Source organism: Pinus tabuliformis, chromosome 1_2, assembly GCF_031772625.1.
Source record: "Pinus tabuliformis cultivar Carrire ecotype Pingquan chromosome 1_2, CPIR1, whole genome shotgun sequence".
Lineage (NCBI taxonomy): Eukaryota > Viridiplantae > Streptophyta > Pinopsida > Pinales > Pinaceae > Pinus > Pinus tabuliformis.
Window position 1 is genome coordinate 756,829,257 of NC_142298.1, and position 19,006 is coordinate 756,848,262.

Consider the following 19,006-nt stretch of genomic DNA (forward strand, 5'->3'; position numbering starts at 1 on the left):
AGCTTACAATTGGTTATATGTGCCTTTCTCCTTATCCAAAACTGTGAAGATAAAGGGGAAAATACATGTATATTAATGCAATCTTATGATTTTCCTGTAATTTTTCTCAATGCCATTTAGGTTTTTTGGTTGCTTTTAAAGTATTTCTTTTTGTTTTGTGTTTGTGGCTTCAAAACTCACAATTACAAATGGCTAAAATACCTCTGCCCTTTTCACGATGAGTGCAAACTAAATAAGTGTTATATCACATTTTAATCATAATGTTTCCAAACATTCTTCCAGTCAAAAGACTTCGAATAAAATACTACCTTGAGCACCCAAACATTTAAACCCCCCTCAATTTCGTACGATAAATGTTTTCGATATGAAAACGTCGAACGACAACTAAAATGGAGGAAACACTTAGAAGAGGCTTCCTAAGTGATTACAAAAATGTCATTTTTTTGGAAAATACCAGTGTTCCACAGTGATGTGTCCCCAATGGTGGAGGGCACGCCTCTGACATTTCCCACGCTCTTGGGATGGGGGGATGCCTGAGGAAACGTTTCCCCATGCCCCCTTTTGGGGGAGACTTAGGGAAATGCACAGGGAAAACATTTCCCTGGCATGGGGGGGATACATTTGACCAAAAAGGGGATGTCTGGGCATTCCCCTTCCCAAAAAGGGGACATCTGGGTACCCCTCCAGATTTTTGTCCAACAGCCTATGAAAAGAGAACAAAAATAGGGGCTAGAGCTTTGAGGAGCCTATGACCTTGGTAATTAATGATAAATATTAAATTCTTAAAGTAAAAAGATTGTGATTGTGAAAGTGATATTCTCCTTTATCTTTGTAAAAGTGGCATTCTCCTTTAGCTTGTGATTTTGAAAGTGACATTCTTCTTTATCTTTGGAAAAGTGACATTTTCCTTTATAAAAGTAGCATTCTCCTTTGAAAGTGACATTCTCTTTTATCTTTGTAAAAGTGGCATTCTCTTTTATCTTGTGATTTTGAAAGTGACATTCTTCTTTATCTTTGGAAAAGTGACATTCTCCTTTATTTTACCTTTTCTATCCTTTTACTTAAATTTTTAACATTATCATTACTTGTTTCAGGATATTTGACATTTTTTGGGATTTCAGGGTTGTTGGGATTATAGCATTTCCACTGTATTGCATAATGATGAATTTGCATGGGATGAATTGTTATTGTCGGGATTTAATCATTATTATTTTTATATTTAATAATTTTAGAGACAAGGACCCCAATGTGTGGGACCTTGATGTCTTCCTGTCCCCCCTGTTCTTTTCCTAAAATTTGGGTGTGCTCCCACACATCTCCATTGTGCATCTGCCTGCTCCCGTGCTCCCCCATCTTGGAAACTTGGTGGAACATAGAATAATACATCATATATTAACCTACAAATGTTTACAAAAGATAAAGAAAAGTGGAAAGGTATATACAATGATCATATCCTCTTCCTTAACACTATTAATGCAGAAATAAAATCAAAATTAGTTGTAACATCTAATTCCTTGGCATCTTTAATTAGTATAAAGCCTCTTGCCAACAATGGCATGATTACATCTTCCCTCCAATTACCACAGAAAGACTGAAGTGAACTTACCTCACTAGCAAAAACAGATTTGCACCTTAGCTTCCGTAGTGCGAACTCTGAGGTAGTTCCAAATCCCTGTGAAGGTTGAGTGCACAAGATATCTGAAATCACCCAAGAGTGCAGCTCTCCAATGCACCTTTCTTGAAATAAAACAGTGTTGGCTCTATATGTGCTGCCACAAGTATTTGGCGAATCAATAAGTCCCAAATTATAAGCTTCATTGACTCTAGTTTACCACAATCAATATCAAGGTTACAAGAGCATGAGAGTAGAACAATGTTGCTCGAAGCGGGGACGTTTTTTGGAAGCGAAGCGCCATTTTCCAAAACTATAGGATGCAAAGTGTCTCATAAGTGTCTGTTATATATACATATTTTTTCCTTTTTTTTTGCATTTATATTAAAAAAAACATCCAAAATACCAAATTAGTTGTAGAAGATATGAAAACATGCATATTTGTACATAAATCAAGATAGATATGGCATCCACTGTACATCAATGATTAATTATTCGAGCATCAACCATCTAAAATCTAGATTCCTCTCCTCTTGTCTAGCCTTTGCCTCTACTTTGATTCTCTAGGGATATTAGTCAACATTGCCCAATTTTGATCAAACGGCCTAATCCAAGGACCAAGCCTTATAATATGGTAGAGAAAGCTTAACATGTCTGATCAATGATTTTGACTTGAGTGGAGGGTACTTTTATGTTAAGGCCATGGCAAAGGATTTCAACAATCAACACGACCAACATTGGGGTACATATAGGGCTTTGGTGCTCTTGATTGAATGCCAATTACATGTTAATTTGGCAGGTCAGGGGCAAATTCCCTCCATTGGGAAGTCTTCCTCATCTAGAGAAGCCCCTACTAGCCCTTGGAAGAATTTAATTTGGTGAAGGAAAAATATTATTTTTGATGAGAAACCCACACGTGCACAAAAGTACAAGTCGGTCTGGGCAAGCTAATTCGACCCCTTGAGACACATATAAATAGACCTTACATCACATCACTTTGGAGCATCATCAACACATCACGTCTTCTCATATGGATGGTTTGTGTAGCTCTAAAATTGCAGGTTTGTTCTCACACATGCGAAGGGAAGGAGGAGCTTTTTGATTGGTGCATTGACTTTCTGATTTGACACCATTGACCAACCTTTGACTTGGTTTGACTTGGGGTTCGTTTGACTTGGAAAATCTGTCTTGGATGGCTGAATTGATTGGTCAAGGGGCCAAATTTTTCTGTGCAGTTTGACCAAGGTTGACTGCAGACCTTAACCATAGTTGACCGCAGATTTGCTAAAGTTTGACCACAGGCTTTCTCTCTCCTTTGATTGAGCTTTTGTTGGCTATTTTGACTGGACTTTGACCAGCAAAGAAAGCCACATTTTTTGACTATTGACCGAGATGATTTAGAGGACTGTTGACCATTGATCGTCGACTAGTTAGGGTCGCTGCAACTCTTGTTGACTTTGACTAGAATTGCAGATTTGACTTTTGAGCTCATCATTTGATTGGAGATTGATTGTTGACTTGGTTAGTCAAGGCCTTCACCCTTTGATTCATTGTTGATGAATTAGAACATTGTATCTCTCTGCTGAATATTTGATGACAATCTAATAGAAGAAGAATTTTGAAAGGGTTTTCCCCCTTGTGGGGTTTTTCCCTGGTCTTTGACCAAATCTTGTGTCTCTCTTGTTCTTGTTCTTGGCTGTCTTCTATTGTGCATTTGGATTACTATTTTATCAACAATTGTTTACTGTCATTGGAAGATTGAATATATTGAATGAAGGGATTTTCTAATGTGAAAATTTGGAGACCCAAATTTCTACTGCAGCAACTGATTAAGTTTCTTCTATTTATTAAATAATTGAACAAATTATTTATTGTGTTCTATGGTAAATATCGAAACCAATACACTGCAACCTTCACTAATTAAATTATATGTGGAAACAAGAACTGAGCAAGAAGAAATACACAACACATAATGGACACCGTTGTTTTTGGACAAATGTCCTCAGAAAAACCCAATGTGGGAAAACCGATGCAGCAGCTGAGGGTTTGTATTATTAAGCAGTAGTTTTCTGAATACAATTCTTCAGATGCCCAAACTGGCAATCCTATACAAAGATCTAATTGGGCAAAAAGGTAGTGAGATGATCTCACCCTGTCACTGGAAGATTCGACACTGATCTGCACTAAAGATGAGCCTCTGCGTAGTACTATGCCACGCCCACACAGTCACTGCATCACTGCTACTGGGACTGCGCTGCACCTCCTCTCGATCCTCTACTAGCTGGAAACTTCGGCCTTCTGGCCTCCCGGTCTCACACCCCGACTCCGACACTAGATCCCGACTGTTCCTCAGTAGAATTTCAGACTCCCTCTAAAGCTCTGCGCTGCTAGATCATAGCTCTGTGTGGCCTGCATCAGCCTCTCCGGACATCTTTCTTCCCTCTCTACCTTGTACTCTTCGGATTAGGAAAACTTCCCTCGGAAACTATCCCTGCCCCTCAGTGCAAGAAATCACCTCAATCACTTCTACAACAACTGCTGCGCTGCTCTCTTGAGAAATCAATCTTTTGATCTCTCACTCGATGTGTTTTCAAAATCCCCATCAAGACTCTTCTTATAATCCTCTCGTTGATCAATCAATGACCCACATTAGATTCTAATCAATGGCTCAGATCATTTTGACTTGATCCTCGTCTTCTTCTAGAAGTTTCACCCCTGTTTTAATTAATACCATTTAATTATTTTAATTTCCTAAGTTTATACTTAGGCATCCATTAAAAATAATTAATTATTTTAATAAAACTGTCTCCGGGTGGAATTTCCCAAAACGATTTCTGGGTATTCTGGAATACGTGTCCTAGCCTCCCTGCAAATTTTGAGGCTTAGAGCACATCTGATGCTACCAGAAATCAACACTCCCTCTTAGCGAGGAATTTGCTCTAGTAATGCAACCTAATGAAGCATCACCCTGACTCTGTAACATCTCTCTCTGCGATGTTGATGTCTGACATCTCTAGCCACCAACTATTGCGCAAGTGATGCATCTGTGCTACTGCTGGCCCTGCCACAGCCAACGCTGTATCTGCACTACAATCCTCTCCAATTGTTGTTGTTGCTACAACAGCAACGAAAAAGCATCCAAAATACTGAACAGGTGTTCAACATGATGCATTTGTGGCTAGAGTTCTGACTGCTTCTAGTCTCTGCGCTAACCCTCTGAAACCTCTGTGTTGCTGCTGACTCTGCACTGCTGCCAACTTTGCTCTGCGTTGCTTAGTCCTTGGCGCTCCTAGCCACGTGAACTGTCACTCTAGCACTCCTCTGCACCAACTGACACTAGTCCATCCTGTTACTTCTGAAATGGGCTCCCATAGCAAGGTATTGATCCAAGAGGTGGGCTCCTCAAGGACCCTGGCCATCTGTAGTTCTTTCGAACTAGAGTAATAGATCACCCCACGTCTCCCCTAGAGGTTTTCGGGCAATCATGGCAAACTCCTCCTCCTTGATCTTTGTGCTTGCAGCCTGCAGATCATGTTTCTCGTCCTTGCCCTTCTTCTTGAGAGGACACTGTGTGGCGTAGTGACCAAATTCACCACACCGAAAACATTTGATCTTTGAGACTTCCTTCTTCCACCTCCGCTGCTCCTACTGCCCCTTTGATGCAAGGGCTGTATTCTTTTTCTCCTCCTTGGGCTTCGTCCCACTGCTGTTGCTGCTATCAAGTTTGCACTTGACTAAGTCTCGCCTCATCTGTTCCCGCTGAAGAGCGGCCCACATCGCTTCCCGATCTGACAATCTTTCTCTGCCCAGGATACTCTGGACAAACACTTGCCATTCTTCTGAGACTGAGTTCGGGGCCAACCACACCATCTCGGTGGGCTGAGGCACTGATCCTACAACTGCCAATGAGTCTCGGACCTCTTGAAGCTTTGATAGGAATAGATCAATGCGTTCCCCCTTTTGCATCCTTGTGGATCTCATTTTCTCCTCTAAGTACATCTTCCGCTACTCGGAAGATCCCTGATACAACGTAGCCAAGGCATCACACATCTCCTTGGCAGTCTCTTTGCCAGCAATGTGACATACAACATGATCCCTCACTCCATTGAGGATCAACCGCTTGGCCTTCGCCATTTCAACCTTATACTTCTTGAGTGGATCCGCATCTGCAGGTTCAACTACCACACTATCAACATAGGCTTTGAGATTATGGTCATCTAGAAGGCAGGAGATCTTAGCCTTCCATATCACATAGTTGGATGCTCTGTCCAACCGATCTTGATCTCTCAGCCCATTAGCTGCCATCTCTGCCAACAAAATGTTGAACTGCCTCCTCTCTCCTCTGCGCTACTGCTAGGCTGGCCTACACACTCCTTGCTGGAGTTAGTAGATCTGCTCCTCTCTACTGCTGCTCAAAAAGTGTCTCCTCCTTTTGACGTTTTTCTGCCCCAACAACTGTGACAGAAAACTGCGTCTCACCTGAAGATTGCTCTGCGCTGAAGCTTCTGCTGCGCTGCTCCCTCTGTGGTTGACAAATCTTGATCTGGAAATCTTACCTCTCTGTCAACTTACTCAGAGAAAGATCTTCCTTGAGAATCTTGCCCTCCTGGCCTGGACTGTGCAATCCCTCTGGGAATTCGATCTGCTGCCTACGCAACACATCGATCTCCTTCCTTCTCTTCAATGTCGGGCTCTTCTGGTCTGTGCTCTTACTTCACTTGCGCTCTGATACCTACTGCGGCAACTGATTAAATTTCTTCTATTTATTAAATAACTGAACAAATTATTTACTGTGTTTTGTGGTAAATATCGAAACTAATACACTGCAACCTTCACTAATTAAATTATATGCGGAAACAAGAATTGAGCAAGAAGAAATACACAACGCACAACGGACACTGTTGGTTTTGGACAAATGTCCTCGGAGAAACCCAATGTGGGAAAATTGGTGCAGCAGTTGAGGGTTTGTATTATTATGCAGTAGTAGTTTTCTGAATACAATTCCTCGGATGCCCAAACTGGCAATCCTATACAAAGATCTAACTGGGTAAAAAGGTAGTGACATGATCTCACCCTGTCACTGGAAGATCCGACACTGATCTGTGCTAAAGATGAGCCTCTGTGTTGTCTCTGTGCAGTATTGCGTCACACCCACGCAGCCACTACGTCACTGCTGCTGGGACTGTGCTGCACCTCCTCTCGATCCTTTGCTAGCTGGAAACTTCGGCCCTCTGGCCTCCCGGTCTCACACCCCAGCTCCAGCAGTAGATCCTGATTGTTCCTCAACAGAATTTCAGACTCCCTTTGAAGCTTTGCGCTGCCACAACGTAGCTCTACGTGGCCTTGCGTCAAACTCTTTGGACGTCTTTCTGCCCTCTCTGCCTTGTACTCTCCGGATCAGGAAAACTTCCCCCGAAAACTATCCCTGACCCTCACTACAAGAAATCACCTCGAACACTTCTTCGGCAATTGCTGTGCTGCTCTCTTGAGAAATCAATCTCTTGATCTCTCACTCGATGTGTTTTCCAAATGCCCATCAAGCCTCTTCTTATAATCCTCTTGTTGATCAATCAACAACCCAGATTAGATTCTAATCAATGACTCATCATTTTGACTTGATCCTCGTCTTCTTCTAGAAATTTCACCATCAGTGTAATTAATACCCTTTAATTATTTTAATTTCCTAAGTTTAGACTTAGGCATCCATTAAAAATAATTAATTATTTTAATAAACTATCTCTGGGTGGAATTTCCCAAAAAGATTTTTGGGTATTCTGGAATACATGTGTCCTAGCCTCCCTGCAAATTTTGAGGCTTAGCGCAGATCCGATGCTACCATAAATCAACAACTAATTGAAGAAGAATTTGTGTAAGTGATTGTGCTAAGCATAGAACGCTGGAAAATTAAGATGGAATCAAAGCTGAGGTTAAGAGAAGCCCATGGAGACAAGAGACAATCAATCACCTTGGGAGTAATTTGAAGAGGCCTATTTGACTTTGTCAAGATGTGTACCTCATACTTCAAGGAGGGAGAGAAGTTGAATGAATGATCGAATTTTGCTGCTTGGAAGATCAGGTTGGAAGTGACCTTGGATGAGAACGATGTTTTGGAATATGTGGAAGGAAATGTACCTGAGCCTCCTGAAAATGCTTCTGCTGCCATCAAGGCCAAGTACAAGAAAGATGACATCAAAGCCAAGAAAATAATTATTGATTCTTTGAGAGATCATTTGCTTATATTTCTAAGTTGAAGAAGTCCAAGGAAATCTATGTTACGTTGGTTGGGATGTATGAGGTCAACAATTTGAACCATATTCTCTCCTTGAAAAATCAAGTCTAGGACATCAAGATGAATAAGGGAGAGACTATGCAATCATACTCCATGAGATTATCACTACTCAGGATCAGATGTTGCACTTCATGGTCTTCCTCCAGTTTTGGAGACATTCATTACAACTATTAGCAACAATGACAAGTTTCCAACATTTGATGAACTGGTTGGCAAGTGCACTCAAGAAGAGACCAGGATGATTTCTAGAGGGAGGATTCAAAAACATGAAGGAGAACCCTCTTCATTTGTTGTTCAAGACAAGAAGAGGAAAGGAAGAGGAAGACCATCTAATTAAAGAAACCCTGCCTTTGAATCAAAGGACTGTAATAGAAGAGTAAGAAGAATTGAATGTTTCAATTGCCACAGGCATGGTCACTATCGCCGAGAATGTCCAGAAAAGAGAGATGCTCCAAGGTCCAACTACAACAACAATCGTGGCTAGAACAACAACAGGTTCAATGCTAGAAGAAGAAGAGATGATTTCACTAGAAGAGGAAGGGATGCACCTGATGATCGTGAAGAAGGCCATTGTCCTAAAAAAATATCGAGAAATTCAAGGTATGGAAATAATGCAATTCCTACTTAATCCGAATATTTTCTTATTTCTGCTCTTTCTAGCTCCTCTCCCCCTAATTTATATGTTGGTTGGTATATAGTGGGGCCTCTAAACACTTCACTGGGTATCGTGAAGTCCTCTCAAACCCTGTTGAGGGAGACTAATTTGAAGATCATTTTTGGGGACAATTCTACTTATCCTGTGAAGGGCTTCCTTTTTACTAGCTACCCTTGTACCCCAACATGTGGCCTAGGGTTGCCCCTTTTCATTCCCCACTCCATTCATCCATTTACCATATGCCACCACCTTTTAAAGGATGTACCTTGGACATATCATTCCCTTTAGAAGTAGAAACCACCTAATAGGATACTTGGTTAACCCCATTTGGAGCTTGGAGACATTAGAACATGCCAAAGCCCATCATGGAAGGGCATGCCATTATGAAGTCCCCATTTGTTGTCCATGGTTTGTAAGTTCTTTTACTCAATTTCCTTGATGACTTGTTGTACTTGAAGGCTAGGGGATGAATTGGATCTTATGCAGGATTGTAGGTGGTCTCCATCTTGGGTTTAGTCTCCCTATACGGGGTCCTAACCCTCTAGAGGGCTACATTGGCACATGTAAGGTGTGTGTTGAGAGCCATGGGCCTCCATAGTAGTAGACAACACTCCATGGATCCCCAAAGATGTTCAGAGTGTTGTCACCCATTCCTTTTTCAGTCACTAGATGCTTCAAGAACCAAATAGCAATGATGTTTGATGCCAAATTTTGAGCCATAGAAGCTATTAGAGCTTGAGGGTACCCTCTCCAGTGCGTAGTGCTTGGAAAGAACTTTCCGGTGGTATATAGAAGTCCAAAAAAAGGGTTCCTGGATCAGAAGTTAGAACCTGCTGAAGAATCCCTTTAGAAAGTTCAGAAAACCCAAAAAATGGCTAAGTATTGAAGAGAAATCGCAATCGGGACTTGGGATAGTTCATCGCAATCGCATATTGGTATCGGCGGATTGGCGGGGTTTCGAAACTTAAAAGACCTGTAAACCGCCGATCTTGCGATATAGTGGTGCATCGCCAGGGAGGTCGAGAAATGATTTATAAAGGAATTTCATGGAAAAACAAAGGCCAGGCCGCCCCCTTCTCTCTCCTCCACATGGCAGTACGACGATATGACGATCGGTGGCTTTGGGTTCTCGACATATCGGCGATCGAAAGGGGTGACAGCTCCAAAACATGGTAAACCACCGATATTGCGATTTAGTGCAAATTCGCCGAGGAGGCTAATAAATCATTTGCAAAGGAAATGTTTGCGAAAACAGGGCTGGGCAAGCCTTTTTCTCTCTCCTCTAGGGGGCCACGTGGCGGCCCTTGATTGGTCCTCAGAGCAGACATGGCAGCTGACGTCATCAGTGACGTGGCAGTACAGAGGGTGACGTGGCCGTATAGGGGACACATGTCACCCAGTTTCAGCATTTTTAATTGTGAGATGGGGCGATTTCTGGGTGCCACGTGTCACCACTCACAGGGTGACACGTGGCAGTGATGACGTCACCCCACAGATTGGTGATTGCAGCAACTAAGGGGAAAAGCTAGAAACGATGGAGCCAATGATTGCGATATGCGAGACTCCTCCCCGGCTGCGATTGTGATAAGGAAGAAGCCCCCGGATGCGATAAATTATTACGGCAAGGTTTATAAAGATCTCGCATCCTAATTGTCGGCCCGCTCCAAACGAAAAGATAAAGAGAGCCCCCCTCTTCGTGGCTGCGATTGCGATAAATTTTGGAGGGCCCGACCCCGCAGATCGGTGATCGCAAGGATAAAGGGAAGCGCCATAGGCAAAACACAATAACATGCCGAAGTGCAGGATTTCATAATAACAAAGGAAAGAAGCCCCCGGACAGGAGCCTGAAGGCCTTAGCGCCCGAGGGCTAAGCCCTTGGTCGTAGCCCCGATCGTATGATAAGAAAAGCACAAAGGGGCTGAAAGTATAGGGGAATAAAGGGGAAATTAAAAGTGCTTGCATGTTCATTTGTTTTAAACATTAAGGACCCGCAGCCGTGGTGCTCTGATAGTGTTCTGCAGCGGTTTCAAAGGATGTATGGGTCAATAGCTCCAGTATTGAATGAAGTAGGGGGTAGTGCATAAATGATAGTATGGGAGGCCTCTCTGAAGAGTTGATGCCTCGACATGGAGTCTCGCTCCTCTGCATAACACAACACTGCCCATAAACACTCCATTACTTCTCCACGGAACAACTCACTTAGGAAGTTAAGGCAGAATTGACAAAAGCCGGCTGATGCAGCAACAAACCGCCTCAACAGCAGAGAGAAGCATGACAACAACAGGAACATGGCTCCATCCAAGGCCTCCACTGAAGTAGCAAGGGGACACCTCCTCCTTCCTCTCTCGACTTTCTTTCTCTGAGCATTTATTTCTGTATTTTTCCAAGAAAGGGATTCGATCCCTGTTGTAATCTTAGGTAGGTGATAGAAGAGCTTGACAAAGCTGAGACAACTAGTCTAGCATGACAGCTGGGGCTCAGGCTCAGATATTTTGATTGTAATTCAAATCTCTCCCCTTCTTCTTATAAATAGGGGGATGAAACATAATAGAGGGGTTCTAGATTCTCAGACCCGCGAGGGCTGAACTCTGTGTTGCCATTTTGGTTCAATATGTTTTTATGGGACTTCACTGATATCATCGCTGAGTGTATGGACATGTTACTGGGCCCTTCAAAATAAATGGTGTTTCCTTATTGATTCCAAACATGATTAATGTGCAGCGAGTTCCTCTTGGTAATCTCCTTTCACCTGTGTTTTTCTTTCTTTGAAATAGTGTAATGAACGTAGTTGGTTCCTCTTCAATCTATGGATTTATCTTAGCTTCTTTGGCAGAGAATGATACCCATGTTATGTTTGATCTGAAACCTTCTTTTGCTCCTCTATTTCTATCATCTCATTGGAAAACCATGCTTTAGGATTTTGTCTCGCTTACAGTGCTATCCATTGAATTCCCCTTTTTTCTAGAACATTGCTATCTAGGATTCTGTTTGTTACAGCCCTAGGCATCTATTTCTCTCCCTCCTTTCCTCCTCTCCACCATCAATACAACTTCAGTTTAAGCTGTCTCCTTTTTGTGTGTCGGCCACTAGAAGGAGAAGTCATTTCTCTTTGAGATTGCCCAAATATCCCCCAGCATTTGGATCCATGAGTTGGCCCCAAGCCCCTCATACCTTTTTACGTGACAATTGGAGTGTTGCAACCCCTCACATACAACCTTACAAGCGCTCCTCTATTTAAGATGTCTTAGGCATTGGTCTACAATCAACCCATAGGTTGTCTCTAGGGAGCTTTCCTTGCCTCCTGCCGCACTTGTGACGCTGGTGCAAGGTTTAGTGACAACACAGAGATTGCTCGAGATTCACCTATTGGACGAGGAAGATGCACCTGGTTCACCTTTTCCCAGCTAGCCCCACAATTGTACCATGCACTTGGTAGATGACCCAAGACTTGTATGCTGATGTGGCATCACTTACACAATCATCTGAGCCCTTACGGATGGTCTACATGCATCTTCGACTTACTTGGAGACCCATGGGGTCACTTGTGTGCCCTCACAACCATTGGGAGCACCACAGGTTTATTGTGTGGAGAACAAGGGGCCAACCCCTTGTCCATTACTTTTGGAAGTCCAGTTCATAATTTTGGTACTTATGGAATTCAACAGGGCTCTTAGAGAGCCTAATGACATGCATTATTGATTAGTCGACCTCTTGGGAGGTTTGTTATTTTGTTTATGAGCTAGTTTGGTGGGCTTGTCATCAAAAGGTAGTTATTTGCACATTATTTTTATTTGATGGGCTAATGTAGGCTCAAATTAGGTAATTCAAACTCCTAATGAGTGTATAAATAGGAGAGACATGAATTCATTTTGTATCATCACTTTGGATTGGATCACTCTTCTCTTTAGAGAATTTCACACTTTTTCTGGGATGAAGAATTGGAGCATGGATGAATTTTGATGTTTGGATTGGAGTATTTTGTCTTGGAGCTTCTTTATTGTCAAATTGTTGATGGTTGGATATGTTCTATTACATGTAAGTACACACATTTAATGCTATTCTTTATTTACTTTTGTCATGTGCATTGAATGGGATTTTCTCTATACTAGGGCTAATTGTTGCATTGCATAATTGCAAATTTGTGGAATTATTGTTTCGATATAAGATCTCTCAATGTTTGGGCCATGTATGTGAATGAAATCTCCTAGGGATAATTCCACCGATGAGTTTATCTTGATAAGCCATCTCTTTTTGCCAAGTGAAGTATACAAGCTTGAAGGTCTCTTCTTCTTTCCCTAAAGGCCAAGCGAAGTAGTCCTTAAGGCCTCCTTGACCGAAATGTAAGTTCCTTTCTCATGATTCTCCTAGAATTCATTCTCCCCAAGAGATTAAGGCATTGGTCCACCAATAGGTGATTATTCAAAGAACATTTTTCTCCACCTTTCCCTCTCTCTTCTAGGTCTAGCCAAGTTGGGTCACCTAGGGCATCACTTTCCCAAGAAAATAACCCAAGAAAAAGTTCGATCTCCTAGCCTCTACTGCGCTGGCGTGTCGTCAAGGCCTCCTCCAATTTTGAAGCTATTACGACAGTGGAATTGTGAGATAACCTAAGCCCTACTTCTGAGATCAAACTTTGCCTTGGTATTCCTAGGCTAGGACCTCATAGGATCAGTTTGATACTTTTAATTGGAAATTCTTGCTTTGATCCTTTCCCCTTCCTTATCTGGGTTAAGATCATCAATGGTTGCTAGATTCTCTCCCCTCAACCTAGGCTGGATCCACTTGGTCCCGTGTGGTCCCATACCTTTGAAAAGTTAATTCCTCAAGAACCACCTGGGAAACCAAGTCCAATAAGGATTTTAGGGATTGGGAAACTCCTTTACAAGGCATATTCCTTAAACCTAGCCCTTAAATCTTCACCTCCTTCTCCTAGAAAGCTTTGTACCTTGCTTGAAGAGCAAGCAAGCTCCATTCTTAACCTCCTTCTAGGAAAAGGGTCATTAGGGTCACTTCACATCCATTTGTTGATTCATCCTTCATAAGTGACTTTCTATATATCGAGTCTCCTCCCATCGGTGAAAGTCCGTAAAGAGTAGGGAGTCTTAGCTAAGGTGATAGTGGGCTAAGTCTCCATCATTGCCCTTGGCCTAACAGTTGTCCCTTTAAGAGCCCCTTTTAGGTCCCCTGCTAGTTTGAGCGGTAACATTTTGGCGTTGTTGCGGGGACACTAGACATGTGTTTTGTTCCCAATACGACATATTGACATATCATTATTGGTGACTCCATTGGAAGAATGAAGCTCTAGTCCCTCATTAAGCTTTAAATTTAATGCTTATAGGGTGAAGCAAGCATCTATCAAGGCAATTTAATTCACCCTGGCGACTATAGTAAAAGAAAGATTGATCTTGGTCCTACATTCGCAAAACTCACTGACCAAGACATTCAAGAACTGCAAAAGAAGGGGAATAAGTATGCAAAATCTTATCAGAATGTATTGGAAGTTATGGATATGGAACTCATGCTCGGGTTTTATAGATCACAACGCAACTCGACATAATGAGGGATTTATATAAGGGGGATCTTAGTCACCTCTTTGACCTTGTTCGCTTAAGCTATGCTCTGAATATTCTGACTGACCTAATCAATGATAAAATCATAAAATTCATAGTCAACCGCAAAGTCCCACGATGGGAAATCAATTGGATGACAGTGAGGAAAGCTAAAGTGTGGGTGAGTATGATGAGCAAATGTCAATTATAGAATTGGAAGGTGGGCCTCCCGAAGTTAAAGGTACGCCTCGTCATTTGGTAATTGAGTATTGTAGTTTGCTTATCATGGACACTTTTGGGTATGGATTAATGGGGGGATTCGGCAAAAAGAATGGGCTAGATACGTGCTCTTGTCCCCTAGACCCCTTTTGGACATTAACCTAGGATTCTAGTCTTGTGGTTGCGTGGTCCTACTCCCTCATCCACATATATTGCCCCCTTTCCACTCATTGCTACCCCATTCATCATTTCTCCCACTTGGGTTCACATTCCTCCCATGGGTCCACATAGGGCTAACTCTCCCCTTCCCCTTGCCCACACCTTGGGTCAGGCCCGGAATGATGCCCCAGAGGTTGATGCAGCTAAAAAGAAAAGTAAAAGCACAATTGACCACATTCAAAATGAAAACGTACCACAAAATGCAAAAGATGGCCGGGACAAACACATTTAGCACGTGGGCCAAAGCCAATACATGAGCTCTACCCTATCATCATGGCCATCACCTTGGTTCCTACAGGGTCTATGAGCCCCCTTCATCATACAGGAACCGATGATTGTCCTAATCCCTCGTGGGCAATGAACTGCCCTACCTTAAAAGGGGGGTATCCACTGCTATATCTCACACATCATGCTCTTACCCCTTGAGCCCCAAGCAGTTAATTAAAGAAAAATCATAAAAAGGCAAAAGAGATATAAAGAAGGGTGGAAAAATCAAGGCTAGGAACTTCATGTACCACGATTGCTCCCTCCTATACATTATATATACCCAAGTGTGGGCTTCCCTTTTACTAGCTACCCTTATACCTTAGCATGTAGCCAGGGCCGCCCCTTTTCAATCCCTACTCCATACATCCTTTTACCACATGCCACCACCTTTTAAAGGATGTACCTTGGACATATCATCCCCTTTAGAAGTAGAAAACACCTAATAGGATACTTGGTTAACCCCATTTGGAGCTTGGAGACATTAGCACATGCCAAAGCCCATTATGGAAGGGCATGCTATTATGAAGTCCCCACTTGTTGTCCATGGTTTGTAAGCTCTTTTACTTTATTTCCTTGATGGCTTGTTGTACTGGAAGGCTAGGGGATGCATTGGATCATGCAGGATTGCAAGTGGTCTCCATCTTGGGTTTGGTAGCCCTATACGGGTCCTAACCCTCCAGAGGGCTACATTGTCACATGTAGGGTGTGTGTTGAGAGCCATGGTCCTCCACAATAGTAGACAACACTCTATGGATCCCCATAGATGTTCAGAGATTGCTCGAGATTCACCTATTGGACAAGGAAGATGCACCCAGTTCACCTTTGCCCAGCCAACCCCAGAGTTGTACCATGCACTTGGTAGATGACCCAGGACTTGTATGCTGATGTAGCATCACTTACACCATCATTTGAGCCCATATAGATGGTCTTTAAGCATCTTCGACTTACTTGGAGACCTATGAGGTCACTTGTGTGCCCTCATAGCCATTGGGAGCACCACAAATTTATTGTGTGGAGAACAAGGAGCCAACCCCTTGTCCATTACTTTTGGAAGTCCAGTTCATCATTTTGGCACTTATGGACTTCATCAGGCCTCTTAGAGAGCCTGACGACATGCATTATTGATTATTCGACCTCTTGGGAGGCTTGTTATTTTGTTTATGAGCTAGTTTGGTGGGCTTGTCACCAAAAGTTAGTTATTTGCATATTATTTTTATTTGATGGGCTAATGTAAGCTCAAATTAGGTAATTCGAACTCCTGATGAGAGTATAAATAGGAGAGACATGAATTCATTTTGTATCATCACTTTGGATTGGATCACTCCTCTTTAGAGAATTTCACACTTTTTCTGGGATGAAGAATTGGAGCATGGAAGAATTTTGATGTTTCGATTGGAGTATTTTGTCTTGGAGCTTCTTTATTGTCAAATTGTTGATGGTTGGATGTGTTCTATTACATGTAAGTACACACATTTAATGTTATTCTTGTTTTACTTCTGTCATATGCATTAAATGGGATTTTCGCTATACTAGGGCTAATTGCTGCATTGCTTAATTGCAAATTTGTGGAATTATTGTTTCTATGTAACATCTCTCAATGTTTGGGCCATGTATGTGAATGAAATCTCCTAGGGATAATTCCACCGGTGAATTTATCTTGATAAGCCATCTCTTTTTTCCAAGCGAAGTATAAAAGCTTTGAGGTCTCTTCTTCTTGCCCTAAAGGCCAAGCGAAGTAGTCCTTAAGGCCTCCTTGACCGAAATACAAGTTCCTTTCTCATCATTCTCCTAGACTCCATTCTCCCCAAGGGATTAAGGCACTGGTCCACCAATAGGTGATCACTCAAAGAACATTTTTCTCCACCTTTCCCTCTCTCTTCTAGGTCTAGCCAAGTTGGGTCACCTAGGGCATCACTTTCCCGACCAAAAAACGCAAGAAAAAGTTCAATCTCCTAGCCTCTACTGCGTTGGTGTGTCCTCAAGGTCTCCTCCAATTTGGAGCTATTCTGACAGTAGAGTTGTGAGATAACCCAAGCCCTAGCTATGAGATCAAACTTTGCCCTGGTTTCCCCTAGGCTAGCACCTTACAATTCTCAACCAAATGGAGTGGTTGAAAGAAAGAACATGACCATCATGGAAGCTGCTCGAGCCATGCTAAATGATCAAAAGTTGCCGAAGTTTCTGTAGGGTGAATTTGCAAACACTTCATCAGTGTGAAGAAGTGTTCATCAGTGTGAAGCCCGATGTTGTACATTTGAGGATCTTGGGCTGCCTTGTGTGCTTTCATGTGCCGAAGGATAAGAGGAACAAGTTGGAAGCCATAGGAAAGAGAGGTACGGTTGTTGGATATTGTGTGTAAAGCCTTAGAATATATGTGCTCGGTCAAAGAAATATTGAGTTTAACAGGGATGTGACTTTCGATGAAGATGCTGCCCTTGGAAAAGCAAGGGACAAACATTCTTCTCCTCTTGTTGAGAAAAAGGATGATGACATGGACCCACTAAAATGTCCTTCTATGCCTGAACCTGAGATAGATGTTGCTGATGATCCCATGGAATGCATGGACCCCTTGGATCCTCCTCCATGTGATCCTCCTTCTAGGAAGAGACCATTATGGCTTTGTGATACCTTGCAGGAAGTTGAAAGACATATTGTTGCTAGAGCAGCCTTTAGAGAAAGTAAGAAGCCATGTCGATAACAAGGTTACGTTGTATCTATGAGCACCATCATACAAGCTAAGCCTCCCACCTTAGAAGAAGTAGTAAAAGAGTAGGTTTGGAAAGATGCTATGGCCGAAGAATACGAATCTATTATGAAGAATGATGTGTGGAAAGTGTTTCCGAGACCCAAAGGGAAGTCTGTTGTGAATTCTAAATGGATGTACAAGGTCAAGCATGGAGCAGATGGAAGCATTGAAAAATATAAGGCGAGGTTCGTGGCTAGAGGTTTCTCCCAAAAAGAGGGAGAAGATTATGATGACCTATTTGCAGTAGTTCCCTGCCACACTACCATTAGATCTATTGTGGCTCTAGCTGCTAGCCAGGGATGGAATCTTCACCAGATGGATGTGAAGACCACATTTCTTCATGGCATACTCTAGAAAGAAGTATATGTTGAGCAACCATAGGGATTTGAAGTACAGGACAGGAAAACCCATGTGTGTTGACTATAGAAGGCTCTTTATGGATTAAAGCAAGCCCCTAGGGCTTGATATGTCTGTGTTGATAACTACCTGATGAAGCCTGGATTAACAAGAAGCAATGCTGACCAGAATTGCACTTCAAAATTGTTCAAGGTATGCCCTTGATTTTGATTTTATATGTTGATGACTTATTCTTGACAGGTAGTGAGCCTTTGATGTTCGAGTGCAGGAGGGAGCTGGCCTTTGAATTTGAAATGAAAGGCCTTAGATTGATGCAGTATTTCCGGGGCTTAGAGGTGTGGCAGAGACCCAATGAGATTTTCCTTTCACAAGGAAAATATGTTGTGAAATTGCTGGAAAGATTTGGTATGGTAGAATGCGAGTCCATGGTGACACTGATGAAAATGAACTTCAAGAAGCTATGTGGAGAAGGTGCTGGACCTAACTTGGAAAATCCCTTAGTATCGACAGTGGATTGGGGCACTGATGTTCCTTGTGAACACCCGTTCGAGCATATGTTTTGCAGTTGACGCTTTTAGTCAGTTTATGACTAAGCCTCTTCATGCACACTAAGATATTTACATGGGGCGATTAATCTTGGTCTAAGATATACCGCCGGAGATGTGAGACTTCATGGTTACACCGATGTTGATTGGGCCAAAAATGTTATTGACAGGAAGAGCACATTAGGGTGCAGCTTTAGTATGGGTTATGCCATGGTATCTTGGATGAGCAGGAAGTAGAAGTCTGTTGCTTTAAGCATGACTGAGGCAGAATACATTGCTGGTAGCATGGCTAGATGTAAGGCAGTATGATTGAGGAAGCTCTTTGGAGAGCTGTTTGAGTAGGTTCTAGACATGACAATGATATATTGTGACAACAAGAGTGGGATCGGTTTGGTAGTGAATCCCGTGTTCCATGGTAAGTTCAAGCATATTGAGATAAGGTATCACTATATTTGAGACATGGTGCAGAGAGGAGCCGTAAGACCATCGTATTTCGACTGATGAGCAGATAGCAAATATTCTCACCAAGGTTTTGCCAAGAGGGAAGT

At 42.4% G+C, this 19,006-nt stretch overlaps 1 protein-coding gene across 1 annotated transcript in view; it reads left to right on the forward strand.

Moving 5' to 3' along the window:
* Positions 1-19,006, forward strand: part of LOC149208000 (DNA topoisomerase, type IA, core) — a 375,671-nt gene that overhangs the window by 96,200 nt on the left and 260,465 nt on the right. The window lies entirely within an intron of this gene.